The sequence below is a fragment of the Adelges cooleyi genome, unplaced genomic scaffold (genome assembly GCF_023614345.1).
Source record: "Adelges cooleyi isolate 19-005CV unplaced genomic scaffold, UGA_ACOO_1.1 ACOO_flye_CR_arks_rails_tigmint_CR_PRNA_3, whole genome shotgun sequence".
Lineage (NCBI taxonomy): Eukaryota > Metazoa > Arthropoda > Insecta > Hemiptera > Adelgidae > Adelges > Adelges cooleyi.
In genome coordinates, this window is record NW_026095970.1 from 125,604 (window position 1) to 143,114 (window position 17,511).

Genomic DNA, 17,511 nt, shown 5'->3' on the forward strand with positions numbered 1-17,511 from the left:
GAAAATTGCGATTTATAGAGTTGCTATTCGAAAGAATTGGTCCAGTATTAAAGAAGTTACAGTGTATACAGATAAAAAAAAAACACACATCAGAGTAAAACCAGTACCTTCTCGCTTTGCATCGAAGCTAAAACATTTTTCTGGATTTTTGTGAAAAAGGCATTAAAAGGGGTCAATTTACATGTTATTGGGGTCGGTGATTACGAATTTGTTATCAGTTCTCAATTTTAATCATCCGGAAAGAACTTAAGTAAAAAAAAAAAAAATTGAATTTGTGTAAACTTTAAGTCAAAAGTGGTACTTGAGCACAAAACCTAATAGTATCATTCTGCATAGATATAAATAAAATTGTTTTAATGATTTGATCAATTTTTTTTAAAGATTTTAGGCGTTTTTGTTAAAATACACGCAATGTGCGAAAACACGGTTTTCCGGCAATTAAAAAAAAACTGTAGTGCCGAATTTTTCACCCGCTTAATATGTTATGGATACATATGAGTTCCAACTACTGGCAAATTTTCAACCCAAAAGTTTTAAAATTACCGCTAAAAACCCCGAAAAACAAAAAAAATTGTACCCCCCCTAGGGGGGTGAGAAATGGGTATAAATTAAGTTTGACACAACTGACGTGTGCGGGCATACCAAATAATTATTTCTTATACATTTCAACTCGATCCGACTCTTTTTCTCGAAATTATAGCCAGTATAAGTTCTAACTTAAAAACTCGTACGGTTTTTTTTTTGTTTTTTCAACTTTCGTCTGTGAAGAATTAAACTTTTTCAACTTTTACCCCCCCAAAGTACCAACTAGATGAAAATTGCGATTTATAGAGTTGCTATTCGAAAGAATTGGTCCAGTATTAAAGAAGTTACAGTGTATACAGATAAAAAAAAAACACACATCAGAGTAAAACCAATACCTTCTCGCTTTGCATCGAAGCTAAAAGTTTTTTTGACATTTTCATGTCTTAGCTCTAGCACATAACCGAAAAAAGCGTTATTTACTTAGTGTTACCAAAAAAGTGTAACGAAAAATTACCACATGGAGATGGAGTTAGGGTGGGAATGGGGTTGGGGGTAAGAGATATGAGATAGGGGGGATAGGGGTGGGAGATAAGGGGTAGGAGATAGGGGGTGAAAGATATGTTGTACGTTCAACGTTCAAATTAGAACTAAATGATAAATTCAAAATAGTTTAAGGACCCAAATTCTCTATGAATTGTTTTAAGCTAGATATTAAACACTACAATATTAGCCAGAAACTTGATGTTTTAAGATACTAGCTTGTTACTGCTTCTTAATATACTATATAATTGTCTATAATTCCACCACTACTCTAAATTTATTCGGTACTTCAACGAGACATGAAAATGCTCTTTCGTGGTAGCACACTCGGCTGAAAAACTTTTTTCATTTTTTTTTTATACAATGAGATCTTAATTTTTTTTGTTTTTACCCTCCTCCCAACTTAGTTTTTTTAATAGCAACTTTTGAAACTTAAATTGTAACGTATATGTTTTATTATTTTTTTAAATTGAGAATAATACATTAAACATTTTGACTGGTCGATAACTAGTTTTGGATAACTATTTTTGAAGTTATTGAAGTTTCAAGTTAAGGACAGGAGGAATGGTGGAGTGTAGTATTATTTTTATCTGCGCTCATTTCCCAACCGCACTTCCCCTCCCACTCTAGTTTTAAAACTCTTATAACTTCAACAATAGTTATCCAAAACTGGTTATCCACCAGTCAACATATTTAGTACGTTATTCTCAATTTAAAAAGTTAATAAAATATATACGTTACCATTTAAGTTTCAAAAGTTGCTATCAAAAAAGCTAAGTTTGAAGGGGAGTAAATACAAAAAAAAATTGTAAAAAATTGAGATCACATTGTATAAAAACAATATAAAAAAAAAGGTTAATTTCTTATTAAAACCTATAAGATATTGAGTGGTTCACGCTAAGTGTATCACCCTGTATTTAGTTGAAATTTAAAGGTCTTTTAAAATGATTTCTATTTATTTTCATTATACTGTTTTAATTATTTTGCATACAAATATGTACAGGGTGGGGCAGTAAAACGAGCGATTTTCCGATGTATTTAAATGGAAAACCCCGTTTCACTGCCTCACCCTTTACAACTTAAGGATCTATGAAAAGGTTTTTTTAGTTGCATTTTGTTTTGTACATTGTCAATCTAGTAAAATATAAGTATAATAGAGCTTTGAAAGAATATAATATATGAAGTATAAACATTTAGTGTGAGATTGCTCTAATGGAAGTATATAATACATAAATATTAATTTTATTGAGAATAAGCGATTATAATTTAAACTATAGAGTACAAATGATTCCAACTAAATTTAACAAGACATTGTATATGTGTTATTTGGTCCACTATGGTTTTGCAAAAAAAAAAACCAGTACAGTGGGGTCGGGGCATATTGGGGACGGGGAGGACACAGGTTTACAGGAATTTTTAAATCTAAAAGTGATAAAATCACTTTCGAAAAACGCTTCGATGCAAATCGGTAGTTATTATTTTCAAGCCAGTACAGTCCAAACCATGCACAGTATAAGTTAGAAAGTATTAAATTGAAAAATCGGTGACTTAAGTCGTTTTTGAAATGACCTATTCAATTTAATACTTTCTAACTTATACTGAGCATGGTTTGGACTGTACTGACTCGAAAATACTAACTACCGATTTGCATCGAAGCGTTTTTTCGAAAGTGATTTTATCACTTTCAGATTTAAAAATTCCCGTAAACCTGTGTCCTCCCCGTCTCCACTATGCCCCGACCCCACTGTTCTGGCTTTTTTTTAAATATAGAGTTATGAAAAACTCTTTATTTGTATAAATTATGTAAATTTAATAATGAAATAGTTAGGGTTTTATTTATTTAAAACTTAAGTAATTGTCGTCCAAAAAAATTGACCATGTCAATTAGCCTATTTTTAAATGGATTTTGGAGATTTCATTTCAATTTTATGACGTATACACTATGTATACAATGATAGAATATCAACATTTTGCACATGTTATTAATTTTTATGTTGAGATAAAAATGTAATACTTGTTAAAACAAATTTGTTTGGAGTTAGGTGATGCTATATTCCATACATTTATTGTAAAAACACCACGTAACTTAATGACTAATTATGATACCGAAATGGAATTTTCACTGAACAATTGTAATTGAAGTGTTCTTTCTTTTTTATAATATCCTTAAACAATTTTTTTTCAACATTTCAATTAGCCAAAAATTGAAAGACACATAAAAATTTTTATAAATTTCATTAAATTTTTATGCTGACTCAAGTTCAAAATAAAAATAAAAAAATGTTGAACCGAACTTTTTATATACGTCTTTTAATAAAGTTTTAAAGCAGCATGTAATGGAACGATTGCGATTCGTATGATAAGAATTTATTATTATTATGATTGTTGGCGGCGAAATTTGAATGTCACGCCAGCCAGGTATCATCCGACAATCTCTGCCGCCTGTTTCCCTCCGCTACAATCAGGTCGATCAACGGACACCCGTCGCCAGCACATGACACGGCCATATCATGTGTTGACCGTACCGCTCTTACAATACTTTGTAACTTTTTATTATACGCAGGTATGTATATTACAAATTAAATTTATTTTATCTTATTAAATAACCGGTAAAGTGGGTTAACTATATAGTGAGGTTAATGTTATTATCTCATACAGTGATGCTACAGTATATTATAACTTTAATACCTAACAATTTTCGCTGCGGTTACTTGCCTATGATACGCATATACTATTTTTTATTACAGTGTGACTAGCTCCGGCTCACAGCGACTTCAAAGTTCAAATCCTAAAAAGACGATCGAAATAAATATCTCCTGAATTTCAATTATAAAAACGTCAAAATATATGTTTATGGGGTCACCGCATTCGAATTTCATATACATTTTAAAGTCTGCCTCCTTTTTTGGATTTAGAGGGAGGATTCTTTTAATTAAAAAAAAAATTTCATGAAATACAATAAATTATATGTATTTGAAGTCTATGCTTTGAAGTTTGATAAGAATTGTAAAGAGCTCCAGCTAGGAGTTACAGGCCGGTAACTCCTAAGGGTAGTTTTTAGATTAAAAAAAAAGTCATCCATTAATTGTAATAATAGGATTATTGAAATCAAAAATTGTATAAGATTTACAATCAAATTATATTTTCGAAAACAAAAACATTTGTAATTGAATCCCTAAGTATTTAAATGTAGGGATTCAAGTTATTTTTTTTAGCAGAGGTCTGCAATTAAAATTAGGTTGTTTAATTACTACAGACATAGCTATTTAGAAATATATTTGAACTGTCTATTGGAACGAGAAAATGGATTTTATCGTCTCAATATTCCAATAAATCGTAAATATACAAACGTAAGTACAAAATATCTATTTTTTTTAATACTACTTGTTTCATACGAAAATCCGGATTTTTCAAAAAAACGCTATTTGAGCCACTTGAAAACCTTATAAATATTAAGTATTATTACAGTTAAAAGCCGTGTACCTATTAAAATGTAAATCAAAATTTAATTTATATAATAGTCCATCTACCGCTTGCAGTATTTCATTTAGTTCATGGTGTTGGCGCTTATAGCTACGTCCATGTTAACTCAACTATCGCATTTCACCAAAGCCACCATTCTCATAATCATCGTTCTCATGCATTGCGTTATCAACATGACCACCGTAAGCAGCGCCATCGGCTGTGAGGACTTCATCATTAGCAAACCGTACAAGTAATACTTAGATACATGTTTAACTGTTGAGTACAACTTATTTATATGATAGCCGTCTAAAAGTTTACGCTTACTTACAGCATTGATTGAATTTTTAGATATTATAGTTTTTTTAGTGTAAGTACTTTACTTAAATAAAAACGAAAAATATAAAGCAATAAAGTGATACGGTAATAACTATCCAGGCGCGAAAATCACTTCAAAACAAAACTAGTAACACTAAATTAATTATTGAGGCTAAGTGTCACATAATAATAGTAGTATCTGTCCGAAGTTTTAATATAACCTATTACAAACCTGCTACTATACTATATTTAGGCTCAGCCGTTATTTCTTGAACTTAACAAATAGGTAGCGCACTATGATTTTAAATGAAAAATAAATAAATAGTAAAGCACTCTACACTACTTTAAACTGAACGTTTAAAACGCAAACTCAACTACCTAATGATTAATTGCGATGTCCTGTTATAACCGTAATATATTCAACATTACTGGGTATCCCATGTAGGCCAATATATTTGAAACAGTAATAGTTGTTTAAAAGTTTTTGTAAACGTATGATAGTTGCTACAAGGTCGGGTTTTTAAATATACTAAACGAGTTACTGTTATATTTTTACCAGCGTTTTGTTTTTTTGTCAGGATTTTATCGTTTTTGCTGACTTCCGTCACCATGGTACTCGTTTACTTGGCTATAGGAACGTAAGTATCACCTATTTACGTTTCAAATATTTGGAAAATTCCTACAGTCGGTATCAACCGCAATGTGTTATGGGTTCAGATGGATAAATCTTCGAGGTCATCCAAAATCCGAAGACGTAACGAAGCTTTAGTGTACAACATCCTACCGCCAAACGTAGTCGACCACTTTCTGGGAAGCTACAAACTTCAACATGAAGAACTAAATAGCCAAAATTTTGCTGAAGTCGGAATATAGTACATAGTTGATTATTTTCCTCGTCGAGTAAAGCTGATTTAATATTTTCCCTTTTGAAATTGAAGTCATCAAATACAATAAAATAATTTTTTTATCTTTTAGACTTTTATTCCGGAGAGACGGTGAACAACCAGGGACTGGAATGTTTAAGATTCCTCAAAATATCTGATTTTCACGTGGTATGCTTAAACGGTATTGTCATATTCAACGGCCAACGCTCGTCTAAATTACATAAGACTAATGAACGTTACAGCTTTTTGAGCAACCACGGTACCACGACATCATTAAAATCAAAACTATTGGTTCATCTTAAATGGCGGCTAGCTGGTTAAATTCGGCAAGAAAGGTTGAGGTAATAACTCCCTGGTTACGCTTATATTTTGTTTGACACTTACTTATCGTTAACGAATTTAGGCCGAAGATTCAATCGAAATAAGATGGGCACATCTAGCGTTTCTCGTCGACTTCGCTGTTGATCTGAAAAAATCATTGCAATGATTTAACGAGCAAAGTTTCAACCACTTTGTATTACAAATGGGTAAATATTTAGTGTACTCGTACAATAATAATATTATATTAATAATACAAGTCTGTTCAGGGAATATAGGTTACGCAATAATTATTTACTGTACATAATCATTGTTTATGATAAGAGACGAAAAATAATTTCTTAAATATTAAAAAAAAATGTTTATCACTACTGAAGGTAATATAATAAAATATGCTCTATTGTAAAATCGTTTAAAATTAGCTTGTTATATTAATTGCAACTTTATTTTTCCTCACTAACGTAACACCTAATGTCCCCAGGTACCAACCACGAGTTTTTTTAATTTAAAGTAGTACTGGGGATTTAATTACAATATTGAAAAACCTGGGACAGCTGCTCCTGTAGTAGTTTTTATCAAAACCTAGTCTGTCTACACAATTGACGAGTTCTTTTTATTATATTATATTTCTTCCTGGTTTATAATATGTTTTCTTACTTAATCATTGTGTATGTTACATACATTTTTTAGCTTCGATGCAAAGCGAGAAGGTATTGGTTTTACTCTGATGTGTGTTTTTTTTTTATCTGTATACACTGTAACTTTTTTAATACTGGACCAATTCCTTCGAGTAGCAACTCTATAACCGCAAATTTCATCTAGTTGGTACTTTGGGGGGGTAAAAGTTGAAAAAGTTTAATTCTTCACAGACGAAAGTTGAAAAAACAAAAAAAAAACCGTACGAGTTTTTAATTTAGAACTTTTACTGGCTATAATTTCGAGAAAAATAGTCGGATCGAGTTGAAATGTATAAGAAATAATTATTTGGTATGCCCGCACACGTCAGTTGTGTCAAACTTAAACTATACCCATTTCCCACCCCCCTAGGGGGGGTACAATTTTTTTTGTTTTTCGGGGTTTTTAGCGGTAATTTTGAAACTTTTGGGTTGAAAATTTGCCAGTAGTTGGAACTCATATGTACCCATAACATATGAAACGGGAAAAAAATTCGGCACTACAGTTTTTTTTTAATTGCCGGGAAACTGTGTTTTCGCAGATTTCGTATATTTTAACAAAAACACCTTAAATCTTTAAAAAAAATTGATCAAATCATTAAAACAATTTTATTTATATCTATGCAGAATGATACTATTAGGTTTTGTGCTCAAGTACCACTTTTGACTTAAAGTTTACACAAATTCAATTTTTTTTTTTTTTTTTTTAATTCAAAACCACTAATTAATTTAAACTATGGAGTACAAACGATTGAAACATGAATTGTCGACCATTCCAACAAAATATAACAAGACATTGTATATGTGTTATTTGGTCCACTAAGTTTTTGCAAAAAAAAAAAAAAAACCAGTACAGTGGGGTCGGTGTATAGTGGGGACGGAGCATAGTTGGGTCGGGGCATTGTGGTGACGGGGAGGTCACAGGTTTACAGGAATTTTTAAATCTGAAAGTGATAAAATCACTTTCGAAAAAACGCTTCGATGCAAATCGGTAGTTAGTATTTTCAAGCCAGTACAGTCCAAACCAAGCACAGTATAAACCAGCAAAGTTAGAAAGTTTTAAATGAAGATTCTGTATTTACAAATGAGCATCAAAGCGTTTATTTGAAAGCGATTTTATTCAATTTTATCACTTTTATTTATAATAATTCTTGTAGACCTGTGACCTCTCCGTTTCCTCATTGCTTTGATTACATTATGCCAATACTCTACTGTACTAGTCCTCTCGGATAAAATCACTTTCAAATAAACGCTTTGATGCTCATTTGTAAATACAGAATCTTCATTTAAAACTTTCTAACTTTGCTGGTTTATACTGTGCTTGGTTTGGACTGTACTGGCTTGAAAATACTAACTACCGATTTGCATCGAAGCGTTTTTTCGAAAGTGATTTTATCACTTTCAGATTTAAAAATTCCTGTAAACCTGTGACCTCCCCGTCACCACAATGCCCCGACCCAACTATGCTCCGTCCCCACTATACACCGACCCCACTGTACTGGTTTTTTTTTTTTTTTTGCAAAAACTTAGTGGACCAAATAACACATATACAATGTCTTGTTTTTTAACATCAGAGTACAATATTATTTATCTTATTTTCATTTTCTAGCTTCACTTCCTGGTATGTGGGCAAGAACCATAAAAATTGGCAGCCAAAACATTTAACATGACTAGTTGGAAACTTGGTCAGGCGTATCGTCCAGATTATCTCATAAAGAATATGCAAGTTGATCATCAAATTGCAATTTTCACATGTCCTACAACATGGCAAGTATGTTTTAATTTATAACAGTTTTGTAACTGAGTTATCCAAACTTATAATCGTAGAGCCGAGGCTGTCACAGGTCTGTAAGAATTATTACAAGTGAACAAAATTGCTTTTAAGGAAACACTTCAATGATAATTTATAGAATATGCTGTAATAATTGTTAAGTAGATTGCATGTGATCTGTTTTTTGACGTTTTAGACCAAAAAGCCAGAAAAAATAAAAAAAATAAAGTTATTAGGTATAGTTGTGTGTGAAAATCCCTCACATATCTGCATCTAAGTTTAAACAAATTGACTAGGTATTGTAAAATCAATACCATTTTTTGTTTCTTTTTCAAGCTACAACTAATATGTATTAAAAATAAAAAAATCAATAAGTTTAATAATAATAAATATAAGAATAATAAATAATAATATGTAATAACAAAGTATAATAATAGGTAACAATAAATTTGATTAATTTTAAAAATGGATTGTTTTTGTTAAATGGGATCCTATTCGATTTTTAGGCTGACTCAATTAATGTGTATAATAATGGACCAGGATTCTAAAATAGCTTTGACATACTAAATGAGTTAGTTGCAGTAAATGGTTTTTAATGGGTCTCGATTTAAAATGTGGTTATTTAGTAATGTTTAAATTACTTTTTGGAGGTGGCTTTTTTAATTAAAATATTGATTAAATTATTGGGTATTGTTGAAAGTTCATTTTTATAAATTTTAAAAACTATTTCAATTTTACATAAATATATAATATCTACTGATGGATTTATTAAACCACCACGGGTTTTCATATTTATTAGCGATTAAAACATTAAACTGATTATTGTCGCATATATTTAGGTCGTCGTTTTGCAGTGGCCGCTTCCATTTGAGTCCACGTGTTGCGCAATCCAACTGGCGTTTGACTGTACCACGAGTTGGCCGCATCTACTACCACCGCCCGACTGTGCTGTACCACGGGTTGTTGCATCTGTTAGTGCCGCCCGACTGTGCTGTTCCGACCGCCGATGGTTGACCGCTACAATTACCGCCGAACCTTGCTGTTCTACTGTGTCGACGTGTTCCAGGGTGTGGTGGAGTCATAAAAAGCTGTATTTAGTTTGTTAAAATGTATTGTTATATTTTGGATACATTGTTTGTTTCTCTTTTTTTGCTGTCTAAACAGACAAACTTTTTGGGTATATTTCATAGTCTTTATTGTTATAAATCTGTAATAAATCGTATATTTTGGTCACAATTAGTTATGTCATAAGTTCTGATTCGTGGCGAAACTCATTGTTAAGCCATAATGAGAACAATTAAAATTCAATATTGAAATAAAATTATTTAAACATTTTTAATATAAAAATTTCGTTATCGGGTATTTTCATATTAATATTTTTCCATGATATGATTTCTTCCATGCCATACCTAACAACTCATTCTGTCTCTTTTGAACGATATCGATATCTATCTCTCTGCTATAAGTCCATTTCTTTATAGGTCTATGGTAATAACCGATAACGCATAATATTATAGATAAGTAACAAATAGGCTAGGTTAGGTTAGGACTCGACGGAACAAAATTTCCCTCGTTTTGGGGAGAATGCATTTTTAACAAAATTTTCAACGATATTAAAAAAAGTTATTGCCGTTAAAAGTAAAAAATTACTATTGTTCGATTATTGAATATATTAACAATCTGACAGGATAATATTGGACAGAATTTTGCAGAGAGCATCTGTCCTTCAATCACTTACTATTATTATCGTTAAAATTGTTTTTTAATTGCCAGCCATTTGAAAATAAGCAAACCATTCAAGAGTATTGAATAACACAATACTCTACAATATTACTTGTTTGTTTTTTTACAAAATATCCTTATATTTGTTGTATACAACAATTTTTGCATAATGGATTTATATACAACGAATCGGTCAAATCTCTTAGCATATTATTAAAGAATATATGTATGACCTTATTGTTTTTTAAATATGCGTACATTATATTGCAGTCATCTGATGTTATCACAACAAAATATTATTGTACATTGGCACTAAAAGTGTTTCACAGTTCACGCCTTATTGAGTATAAAGGAAATCAGTTATAATACTCTTATCGTTCTTATTGTTTATTGATGCAATAGTCCAGATTGTTTGTCTAATAAAAACAAATACTTAAATGCACCAACCCGACATAATAATTACAAAGCTTTTTGGTTAACGTTTCAACAGTAACTGTATATTAGAGGGTTAATTACGATAATATTTGATGATACTATATTACCTCATCATTTAAAACTAGGTATTTAGAAGTATTATAATTGTATTAACTTTAGACAATATTATAATTTATAGTACCTAGAAAAGAAAGTAAACAACAAAAAAAATAGGATGCGCCCTAAGTGTACATATTCAAATGTATCCAAAACAAGCAAATATCTATTAATTTACAACATCTAAAGTAGTTTAAATTAAAAGCGTTTTAAAATAGTTAATAAATGAGTAGTAAAAAATGTATTAAAATTAACAAACTTAAACTTTAGCTTTGTTTATAACCATCATAGCTACCTAGCATGAAGGTTTCAAAAATATGTTAATGAGTGAAACATCGACCGTCTACGGCCTAACACAATTTTTAATTTTAGGTATAATGTTTTAAAATAAATAATTAAAAATAAAATTTGTTGATAGAAGGTAGTCTGCGAGGGTAAAAAACAAAAGTAAGGGGTGAAAATTGGAAAACAGTATAAATTACGAACTCGTGTGCTAAGTATTACTACTCTAAGAAATCATACATAACTTATTACTTGTATAGTATAGTTCTTGAAGATAAATGTATATTAGAAAATAAGCAATAAAATGTAGGCCAAACAGTCAAAACAAAACGAAATTGTCAACACTGCAAAAATTACAATCATGCCTATTATTTTAAAGTGGCCCCAAAATACGATGTCGGTGGCATTGTTTTAAAACAAGCTGTTGTTTTTTGATTTTACATTGTTTTATAAAAATTATATCTTTTTGCGTGTTTATTCATTTGAGTTACTTTTCTTTTACTTAATTTTAAAAGTGTTACCTTACTCTCATCTCCCCGAAGGTAATAAAAACTAAGTGTCTTTATACAAAAATAAGTGTATTGTAATAAAGGCTGCACCTCCTGGGGAAGCCAAGTGCGGCTCTGGGTTCTTGCTAGAGTTATAACTAGTGGTTAGGCTATTAACCCGTTTATTATAGTAAATATCTAGGCAATATAATTGCGTCGAGTTATTTCTATTTATAATATATAATCGGAGGCCTGGCGTTGGATGGAAAGCACCCGAGGCAAGATCAATCCGGAAAAGGCGACTAGAGCTCTGCCCCTTTTCGCACCACTTATTATAAAAGGCACCTTAGTTGTCAGATACAAGGTATTAAGTAATTTTATTTAAAGTGTGTGTGTATTTATAACATTTCATGTACGAAAGTGCGTATATGACAAAATTAGCGCCCAACTGGTAACTCGATCCTTCACGACACCGAATTTTTCCAGTCGCTTTAAAGGTGAGTTAAAGCGAATTTTGCAAATGGTATGTCGACCAAAAAAGGGTTAATTGATTGGATTTTTCTTAATTTTAGTTTTCGGTTTTGGTACTTTAATTATAAATAATTACTGATTTTAACCTGACATTAAATTTATTTGTTTTAGGTAGCATTATAATTTTAAATTTTGAGACTATTTCAAAAACAGCCAATAAAAAAAAAGTCAAACATTTCATTTTACGATTTACAGTTGTTTATAATGTTGTTATTACCATTTTAATTTTAAAAAAACCGATGAACCATTTGAATCGCTTCATGCAAATAGGGCCTTAGTTCTTAACTTTAAACTTTTGGAAAAATGAAAAAAAACGTTTGATATGTTTCAAAATGCATAAAAATATAAGAGCTTTATCAAAGTTAATAGGTATTAAACAGTAAAATTACATTCTGTAAAACAATATTATTATTTTCAAATGCAGTCCAGATTATTAGCACTTAAGTATAGTGGACTTGAACCCTTTTTGCACGAAGCGATTCATTTAACATTGTGTAGCATATTGAAGATAATATATTTTTGGTTAAGATATGGACTATATTATAAATTACAACTTGGATAAAAGATTACATAAGTATAGTAATTTACAATGAAGTTGCTTCTAGGCCTTAGCTTAGCACACTACTGCAGATACACAATAAAACAAAAAAAATATTTACTTATTATACTTAACAAATATGTAATTCACATTCGAATAACATGTTAGTTCAAATAGTATCCATTTTCGGACGACTATGCGGGCTTGTGTGTTAACATACATAATTTGTAATAATTATACATAGTTTATGTACTCCATATACGTACTAAACTAAGTTTTTTCTATAGTTTTGTTATGGACAATGTACATCGTTCGATTCTAAATTTTTGTTAATGCGTTGCAGATGTAAGTATCTTACCCAATGCCTCAACGGGCCAGTCCATTGTTATCTCCATACTATAGCATATTAACTTTTGCTACTTAGTCGTTATCAAAGTACACTATAATGTGTACCGAACTTGTTTTGAAATTTTGTTGTTAAGATGTATTTGGTACAATTTAATTTTTACACGAAAAACGTGATGATCATATTATTGAGAGAAACATAATGAGGAAATTGTTAAAGTAATTTTAGAAATTGTATTAAATGTTTTCTTGTATTTAAGAATTTATATTTAAATTATTTTGCTTTATTTTTTCTATGAATGGGTGCCCACAACGAGGCTCTAATCAGTTTCGTGCGGCTCTTGAAACCAAGCTTAGAGTAAAATTAATACATTTTCATTTCTTCATTTTATAAACATCTCTTAACAATGTGGCTCGCTTCGAATTAGCTTTATAAATTTGCGGCTCCAAAATAACGGCTTGTGACCACCCATGGAATATAGGTATGATACAAAATATATAAACTTAAACAGAGATTGTCTACACTCTATGTAACCAATCAAAAATTGACATATTTTGTTATAATAACAACAAATATCGTTTGAAATAATATTCTAATAGCTTAACTGATTTTGAATTTGTAAAAAATAAAATCAGTAATATTTATTCCTTTTAGAACGGTATACAGGTTTTTTTTCACAAAAATATTTTAGAATAAAGGTTTAAAAAAAATTGTTTGTTATTTAAAATCAACCAATTGCAACCCTAGAGCATATTCACTTTTTGACCTATCAATTATCATTAGTAATAATGTAAAAATCCACTTAAGTATGTCATATACAAATAGGTAATATAAGTATTAAAAGTATAATAAAATAGTAAAACTGGCCAAAATAATAAAAAAAAAAAATTTAGAACATTATTTTTATCGTTACAGACATGCAGAGTATGTTTTAAAAAGTTTCGAGGAGGGGGGTGCTTCAAAAGTTAGTTCATATTTGGATTTTTGGGCCATGTATCGGGTGATTCTTTTAACGCCCTACACTAGTTTACACTCAAAATAATAATTTTACCTATCAATGTCAAGACCAATCTGACAAGTGACCACGAATCGTTTTAATAATAATATTTTGTACATTTTGATACTGTTATAATGAAATATAACCTAAAAATTGCCGTGCTAATGAAATACTTAAATTTTAATAGTCAATAACTGTATAGCTATGTGCTGTTTACATTAATACTAACACATATCTTTTTACGTTAGTTTTAAATATATTTGCGTTTAATTTCATTGAAAATTGGTATTCTTAAACTAAACCATGCTTATCTTTAAAGTGGTTTTGAAAAAAATAATGCTATGTATAAGAAAATTTCGGCATACCTTTTGATTATGGTAAATCACATTTAAACTTTCCGGAATAAAGAAGTTTGATTTGTTTACTTAAAAATTATAAAATGCTTAATGGTAAGTGAACCACTCAAAATTATTTAAAACTATTGTAATTATAATAATATTTTGTTTTCTGTGTATTGGGTAAAAGGCACCGATAATTAATATTTTTCATACTCTTCCCTAACATCAATAAAGTTAGCTTGCAACATGTTATAATTGGTGACAAGATATTTTAAAAGCGTTTGTTTGATACATACATATGATGTAGAATGTGGATCTATACATTAAACCTACATCATTGTGAAAACTGAGAAAATAATAGGTAAAATAAAATAATGTATTTAACTACCTAAATTATAATGTTATAACCTTAATATTAACAAATATTTTGTTTTTTGAAGTGTCGGACGCAACTACTCTAGTCAGTGTTATCCGAAAAAGTTGGAACGCAATCCTTTGTACTTTTATAAGAACTCTGAACAGACAACTGCTAACAATATAAATTTTTATTTTTCATTTTAAATGGTAATTTTAGAACAGACATACTTAAAATTGATTGTGCTAAATTGTTAAAAAAAAAAATGTTCATAAATTTAGAATGTGATTTTTTTTATATGTTTTAGGAGTTAAGCAATAGTAATTTTCTATGTTCAATATTTTTTTAATAGAAATAAAGTATGTCAAATTTAATTTCAATGACATAATATTTCATGTCGTCGTACCTAATACATTTGTAATATTTTAAACTATATTATGTAATATTCATAATTCAATGAAAAAAGTGCTTATTTATTACAATAAATGAATCAAAAAACTGATGCAAAATTGTTAACATGTACTATAATCTTAATTATCTTAAAATTATTACTTATAGACTAATATTAAACTCCTTTAAAATATAAAACCTACGTAATATTCAAATTTAACAACATAATTATTATGTTTAAATTATTGTTATATTCATTAAGTAATATTAATTCTTAGTTTGAGGATAATTTTTAAAATAGTTTGTTAATTATTGTTCAAAATTCCAAGGGAACCAAACTAACCTAACCATATGTTCTATTCACTTATAAGTAAGTATTGCACGAATTTGGAAAATGTTCGTTCAGTCACATTTATGATGTGGGTCATTAAGGTAAGTAGTTTTCAGCAAAATACCCATGTTTGAAGCCGTAAATTAATAGCAAAAAAAAAACTTAATTGGTTCAAAGACGATATGGGTCATAAGAAAGTAACATAAATATTATATAAAAAAATTATTTGTATTTAATTGTTAACTCTTTGACCCCAAAAAAAGTTTTTGAAAATATAAAAAAAATTTAAAAAATGTCCAGGGTTAAAAAAAAATATATATATTTTCTTAAAATATGCTTAAAACTCACTTAATTATAATTTTAAATGTGCAGGTTTCATGTCTATACCACTATCTATGGTTAAATTACAGTGTCGGGAACATGAGGTGTTTTTGGATAATTTTTTTTAAAAATTGACCTACCTAGGTCCAAAAAAAATTTTAAACATTTTTTTAAAGTTTTTTTGTTATTAAAGACCTATAAAGAATGTATGATAAAAATTTCAAACATTTTTGAAGTATAGTCGCACACCCATTCGGTGATTTCACGCGGAATGACCCAGCACACTGTCGTCTTCGTTTAGTTCGCATATCTTTAGCTCGTGACCCGTTCGTTTGTAATGTGGTTCGCCCACCCGTTCATTGTTTATTGAGCTGATGTCCACATCATCCTGTAAACAAACTTATTTTTAATTTTCATTTCTGGTAGGTTTGTTATCAAATGTAAACGGTTGAGTAATCATTTTTTTATCTATTCCGAATGTACATAAAACATGTGACCGAAAATTCTTAAAGTAGAAAAACTTAAGCAACACTTGTGGTTATATATATAGTATAAAAATAAAATAATTAAATACGCTATAGAGTATTATTTTTGTGGTTAAGGGTTTTTTTAAATATTTTATTTTTTTACTAATTCTTAAAGTAATAATTAAAAGGAAACAAATTTAAAAAGAGTAATGACGTGGAGAAAGTAATACCTCTAAATTGCCGAATCTGTCAGGCAATTTGTATACATTTTTTATTTATAAATTAAAATATAATATGACCGCCGTCCAGTTACTTTGAACCTCCGATTATGTTTGTTTTATAAAGGACAGCGCAAGTATACGTCACTGAATTCATCAATTTCTAGGGACTCATTTGCCGTCGACTGAGATGCTTTGGCTAAAATAATATGCATTTATTGAGTATAGAGTATATTTAATCGATTTTCTTAGTTTTTCATAATAAATGGTTCCAAAGAAAAAAGAAAAATACCATAATAATTTTAACTCTCAATAAGAGGACATTAGGCTTGGTACTTGTTTAATATGATTATTTTGTAAATTATTTTTTCCTATACTTGTAACTAAAGATCAAAATGCCCGAAATTTTCCAGGAAAAAACGTTTATTTTTTAAGGATCGGAAAAAATGAAAAAATTGGGATTTTTTTAAAATAATAAATTTCAGAGAATCACAATTTTTTTGAGATCTGATATAATAATTTAAGAAGTTTTATTTCCGTATAAATACTAATCAATTGTGTTTGAATCATATATAGATGATCCAATAGTTAATCTAACAAGTTAGTAATGAAATTCCAAAGAGAAAAAAATACATTTATCATAACCCTTGAGCCAGATACTGTGATATTGTTTATCCATCTCGATGATTATAACAACGGTTTAAAAAAGTGGAAATTGATAAGACTATTGGTTACTGTGCTTTGTTTTATTTTTTAACAAATAACAGCAGAATCGAGACATAAAAATTAAAAACGCGTTTCTTATATGAACAAGTTTTAATCGAGTTTTTGTTGGCAGTCCTGGCACTCCTAACTTTTATATATCAAATAAGGTAAGTACTCTGTACTAGGCAATAGTTAAGACATTTTTATTTTTGCCGTATCATCTTATTATCATTGATTAAATATTAAAATATACTAAAATTACACAATTTTCTTTTTTCTTTCAAAACTACATACTAGTCAGATAATACTATAAATTATATAGTATTTAGTTATTACTATCTGCAGAATTAAGTAACTATTATGTTAAATCAATGTTTTTTAAATTGAAGTTAAACAACAGAAATGTTGGTTATTAAAAATAAATATCTGTTTTCAGGTAGATACCCATATTTCCTAAAG

At 29.5% G+C, this 17,511-nt stretch overlaps 1 long non-coding RNA gene across 1 annotated transcript; it reads left to right on the forward strand.

Annotated features, from left to right (window-relative positions):
- Positions 1-5,917: 5,917 nt before the first annotated feature.
- On the forward strand, positions 5,918-8,426 carry LOC126837827 (uncharacterized). Its single transcript, XR_007685627.1, has 3 exons — positions 5,918-6,070; positions 6,133-6,256; positions 8,331-8,426. It is a non-coding gene; the product is annotated as an uncharacterized LOC126837827 (long non-coding RNA).
- The last annotated feature ends 9,085 nt before the right edge of the window (positions 8,427-17,511 follow it).